General features: G+C 46.6%; 1 non-coding gene across 1 annotated transcript; it reads right to left on the bottom strand.

Annotated features, from left to right (window-relative positions):
- Positions 1 to 4991: 4991 nt before the first annotated feature.
- TRNAG-UCC (transfer RNA glycine (anticodon UCC)) lies at positions 4992 to 5063 on the bottom strand. The gene has a single exon. It is a non-coding gene; the product is annotated as a tRNA-Gly (tRNA).
- Between the last annotated feature and the right edge of the window lie 937 nt (positions 5064 to 6000).

The following is a 6000-nucleotide window of genomic DNA, read 5'->3' as shown; positions in this document are numbered from 1 at the left end:
GTTACTGCTGTTTGTAAAATATAAAAATTTCAGGACATAGAAAGTCGCAGACGGGGCTTTTTGGATGCCTGCCTCTGTCTTTGTTTATTATTTATCTAATAGCTGAGTAATTTGGTCAAGATATTTCTCTTTTTTTTAACATATTGCGATAGAATAGCTACTGCTTTCTTAATGTATAAATATTAGCACTGCGTTAGCCGGGAATCAAACCCGGGTCAACTGCTTGGAAGGCAGCTATGCTCACCACTATACCACCAACGCTCCATGGCATATGTTTTTTTTAAGCTCTAGACATCACAACCCTGAGTTCAATGACTATATTGCACCAGTATCAGAGGTATTTTTGGTTTACTGACCAACATGAAAATCAGGAAAAAAGTTCTTGCAACTGCTAAGGAACTGGAGATTGAAACCAATGCAAAAGCTGCGCAGAAAAGGAGAAAGGGAAAGCAGCAGTTCAAATCATTGAAATAAGCATATATTGGCAGCAAGGGAAAAACAGCAGGGTAGAGAAAGAAAACAGCTCCACGAAATTCACAGGAGATTGATAATAGCAGGACAAAAAAAGGGAATAATAGCGTTCCAAGCAGGCTCAGAAAGAAGTGCGAGGGTCCCATATTTCGTTAATGGTCATAACTGTGCATCATTTCCTTTGAAGTGTAGGGTTGATTCTCTGACCATCTGTCTCCCTGACTTTGAGCAGAGACCGATAGTTGAGCAGTCTCTTCCCACAAAAAGCTGGCACAAGCCTGCTGTTTTCCGCTCTGGCAGCGTGGAAACGAGAGAGTGGTCCTCATAAGAAAAATAATCAATCCATGCTAGCAGAGGATGGTTTCGATCCATCGACCTCTGGGTTATGGGCCCAGCACGCTTCCGCTGCGCCACTCTGCTTCCTGTTCAAAATGCTGTGGTTATGCAGATCAGGAGCCTTCAGAGGAGTGGCATGGGATCGCTGGAGCTATTCTGGCAGGGCTCTCACCTCATTTGCCTAAGAATGTCACAAGGCATGGTGGGTGCAGAAAATCTTCGCCTTCCCCTCTCACAGTCAGTCATAGGGGAAAGTCACGTCCCTCTCAGTCACTAGCCATGTCACGCCTTTGTCAAGACAGAAGCACCCCCACCCGCTCCTTCTCTGTGATCCTGCGCTACCATGCTCAGGTTTTGGCCTTACCTGGGAGCCAGAGGTGCACCCGGTGAGGGCTTGCCCGGTATGAGCGTTTGGGAAGTGAGTGGACTTAGGACTGGAAGTTCTGTCCATTCGAAGCAGCCAACCTTCCTGCTGCAGACAGGGGCTGTTCCCTTGGGTTTCTTTCACCTTGCTCTCGGATAAATTTGGTTGTATGCTGCAGTTGCCTGCGATGACTACAAGGTGGCGCTGCTTTCAGGTAAGAGCACAAATATGCAGAAAATGTTGGGGACTTTTGCCACATTTATCGGTGGTGGGTCTCGCACATTTTTTCCAGGGGAGAGATATTGACCTGAAACACTTTTTACTGCAGAGATGCTGCAGTTCTAAAGGCTGGTCGGGCAGAAGGGCTTAGCCGTTTCATTGCCTGCCCCCCTGCAGCCCATTTATTACCAGCAGTTGTGAGTGGTGACTGCTGTTTGTAAAATATAAAAATTTCAGGACATAGAAAGTCGCAGACGGGGCTTTTGGGATGCCTGCCTCTGTCTTTGTTTATTATTTATCTAATAGCTGAGTAATCTGGTCAAGATATTTCTCTTTTTTTAACATATTGCGATAGAATAGCTACTGCTTTCTTAATGTATAAATATTAGCACTGCGTTAGCCGGGAATCAAACCCGGGTCAATTGCTTGGAAGGCAGGTATGCTCACCACTATACCACCAACGCTCCATGGCATATGTCTTTTTTAAGCTCTAGACATCACAACCCTGAGTTCAATGACTATATTGCACCAGTATCAGAGGTATTTTTGGTTTACTGACCAACATGAAAATGAGGAAAAAAGTTCTTGCAACTGCTAAGGAACTGGAGATTGAAACCAATGCAAAAGCTGCGCAGAAAAGGAGAAAGGGAAAGCAGCAGTTCAAATCATTGAAATAAGCATATATTGGCAGCAAGGGAAAAACAGCAGGGTAGAGAAAGAAAACAGCTCCACGAAATTCACAGGAGATTGATAATAGCAGGACAAAAAAAGGGAATAATAGCGTTCCAAGCAGGCTCAGAAAGAAGTGCGAGGGTCCCATCTTTCGTTAATGGTCATTACTGTGCATCATTTCCTTTGAAGTGTAGGGTTGATTCTCTGACCATCTGTCTCCCTGACTTTGAGCAGAGACCGATAGTTGAGCAGTCTCTTCCCACAAAAAGCTGGCACAAGCCTTCTGTTTTCCGCTCTGGCAGCGTGGAAACGAGAGAGTGGTCCTCACAAGAAAAAAAATCAATCCATGCTAGCAGAGGATGGTTTCACTCCATCGACCTCTGGGTTATGGGCCCAGCACGCTTCCGCTGCGCCACTCTGCTTCCTGTTCAAAATGCTGTGGTTATGCAGATCAGGAGCCTTCAGAGGAGTGGCATGTGATCGCTGGAGCTATTCTGGCAGGGCTCTCACCTCATTTGCCTAAGAATGTCACAAGGCATGCTGGGTGCAGAAAATCTTCGCCTTCCCCTCTCACAGTCAGTCATAGGGGAAAGTCAAGTCCCTCTCAGTCACTAGCCATGTCACGCCTTTGTCAAGACAGAAGCACCCCCACCCGCTCCTTCTCTGTGATCCTGCGCTACCATGCTCAGGTTTTGGCCTTACCTGGGAGCCAGAGGTGCATCCGGTGAGGGCTTGCCCGGTATGAGCGTTTAGGAGCGTTCGGGATGTGAGTGGACTTAGGACTGGAAGTTCTGTCCATTCGAAGCAGCCAACCTTCCTGCTGCAGACAGGGGCTGTTCCCTTGGGTTTCTTTCACCTTGCTCTCGGATAAATTTGGTTGTATGCTGCAGTTGCCTGCGATGACTACAAGGTGGCGCTGCTTTCAGGTAAGAGCACAAATATGCAGAAAATGTTGGGGACTTTTGCCACATTTATCGGTGGTGGGTCTCGCACATTTTTTCCAGGGGAGAGATATTGACCTGAAACACTTTTTACTGCAGAGATGCTGCAGTTCTAAAGGCTGGTCGGGCAGAAGGGCTTAGCCGTTTCATTGCCTGCCCCCCTGCAGCCCATTTATTACCAGCAGTTGTGAGTGGTGACTGCTGTTTGTAAAATATAAAAATTTCAGGACATAGAAAGTCGCAGACGGGGCTTTTGGGATGCCTGACTATGTCTTTGTTTATTATTTATCTAATAGCTGAGTAATCTGGTCAAGATATTTCTCTTTTTTTTAACATATTGCGTTAGAAAAGTTACTGCTTTCTTAATGTATAAATATTAGCACTGCGTTGGCCGGGAATCGAACCCGGGTCAATTGCTTGGAAGGCAGGTATGCTCACCACTATACCACCAACGCTCCATGGCATATGTTTTTTTTCAGCTCTAGACATCACAACCCTGAGTTCAATGACTATATTGCACCAGTATCAGAGGTATTTTTGGTTTACAGACCAACATGAAAATCAGGAAAAAAGTTCTTGCAACTGCTAAGGAACTGGAGATTGAAACCAATGCAAAAGCTGCGCAGAAAAGGAGAAAGGGAAAGCAGCAGTTCAAATCATTGAAATAAGCATTTATTGGCAGCAAGGGAAAAACAGCAGGGTAGAGAAAGAAAACACCTCCACGATATTCACAGGAGATTGATAATAGCAGGACAAAAAAAGGGAATAATAGCGTTCCAAGCAGGCTCAGAAAGAAGTGCGAGGGTCCCATCTTTCGTTAATGGTCATAACTGTGCATCATTTCCTTTGAAGTGTAGGGTTGATTCTCTGACCATCTGTCTCCCTGACTTTGAGCAGAGACCGATAGTTGAGCAGTCTCTTCCCACAAAAAGCTGGCACAAGCCTGCTGTTTTCCGCTCTGGCCACGTGGAAACGAGAGAGTGGTCCTCACAAGAAAAAAAATCAATCCATGCTAGCAGAGGATGGTTTCACTCCATCGACCTCTGGGTTATGGGCCCAGCACGCTTCCGCTGCGCCACTCTGCTTCCTGTTCAAAATGCTGTGGTTATGCAGATCAGGAGCCTTCAGAGGAGTGGCATGTGATCGCTGGAGCTATTCTGGCAGGGCTCTCACCTCATTTGCCTAAGAATGTCACAAGGCATGCTGGGTGCAGAAAATCTTCGCCTTCCCCTCTCACAGTCAGTCATAGGGGAAAGTCAAGTCTCTCTCAGTCACTAGCCATGTCACACCTTTGTCAAGACAGAAGCACCCCCACCCGCTCCTTCTCTGTGATCCTGCGCTACCATGCTCAGGTTTTGGCCTTACCTGGGAGCCAGAGGTGCACCCGGTGAGGGCTTGCCCGGTATGAGCGTTTAGGAGCGTTAAGGGACATGAGTGGACTTAGGACTGGAAGTTCTGTCCATTCGAAGCAGCCAACCTTCCTGCTGCAGACAGGGGCTGTTCCCTTGGGTTTCTTTCACCTTGCTCTTGGATAAATTTGGTTGTATGCTGCAGTTGCCTGCGATGACTACAAGGTGGCCCTGCTTTCAGGTAAGAGCACAAATATGCAGAAAATGTTGGGGACTTTTGCCACATTTATCGGTGGTGGGCCTCGCACATTTTTTCCAGGGGAGAGATATTGACCTGAAACACTTTTTACTGCAGAGATGCTGCAGTTCTAAAGGCTGGTCGGGCAGAAGGGCTTAGCCGTTTCATTGCCTGCCCCCCTGCAGCCCATTTATTACCAGCAGTTGTGAGGGGTGACTGCTGTTTGTAAAATATAAAAATTTCAGGACATAGAAAGTCGCAGACGGGGCTTTTGGGATGCCTGCCTATGTCTTGGTTTATTATTTATCTAATAGCTGAGTAATCTGGTCAAGATATTTCTCTTTTTTTTAACATATTGCGTTAGAATAGCTACTGCTTTCTTAATGTATAAATATTAGCACTGCGTTGGCCGGGAATCGAACCCGGGTCAACTGCTTGGAAGGCAGCTATGCTCACCACTATACCACCAACGCTCCATGGCATATGTTTTTTTTAAGCTCTAGACATCACAACCCTGAGTTCAATGACTATATTGCACCAGTATCAGAGGTATTTTTGGTTTACAGACCAACATGAAAATCAGGAAAAAAGTTCTTGCAACTGCTAAGGAACTGGAGATTGAAACCAATGCAAAAGCTGCGCAGAAAAGGAGAAAGGGAAAGCAGCAGTTCAAATCATTGAAATAATCATTTATTGGCAGCAAGGGAAAAACAGCAGGGTAGAGAAAGAAAACACCTCCACGATATTCACAGGAGATTGATAATAGCAGGACAAAAAAAGGGAATAATAGCGTTCCAAGCAGGCTCAGAAAGAAGTGCGAGGGTCCCATCTTTTGTTAATGGTCATAACTATGCATCATTTCCTTTGAAGTGTAGGGTTGATTCTCTGACCATCTGTCTCCCTGACTTTGAGCAGAGACCGATAGTTGAGCAGTCTCTTCCCACAAAAAGCTGGCACAAGCCTGCTGTTTTCCGCTCTGGCAGCGTGGAAACGAGAGAGTGGTCCTCACAAGAAAAAAAAACAATCCATGCTAGCAGAGGATGGTTTCGATCCATCGACCTCTGGGTTATGGGCCCAGCACGCTTCCGCTGCGCCACTCTGCTTCCTGTTCAAAATGCTGTGGTTATGCAGATAAGGAGCCTTCAGAGGAGTGGCATGGGATCGCTGGAGCTATTCTGGCAGGGCTCTCACCTCATTTGCCTAAGAATGTCACAAGGCATGGTGGGTGCAGAAAATCTTTGCCTTCCCCTCTCACAGTCAGTCATAGGGGAAAGTCAAGTCCCTCTCAGTCACTAGCCATGTCACGCCTTTGTCAAGACAGAAGCACCCCCACCCGCTCCTTCTCTGTGATCCTGCGCTACCATGCTCAGGTTTTGGCCTCACCTGGGAGCCAGAGGTGCACCCGGTGAG

Source organism: Pleurodeles waltl, unplaced genomic scaffold (assembly GCF_031143425.1).
Source record: "Pleurodeles waltl isolate 20211129_DDA unplaced genomic scaffold, aPleWal1.hap1.20221129 scaffold_135, whole genome shotgun sequence".
In the NCBI taxonomy this organism is placed as follows: Eukaryota; Metazoa; Chordata; class Amphibia; order Caudata; family Salamandridae; genus Pleurodeles; species Pleurodeles waltl.
The sequence above is the reverse complement of the archived record's forward strand: the minus strand, read 5'-3'. Positions and strand labels throughout refer to the sequence as shown.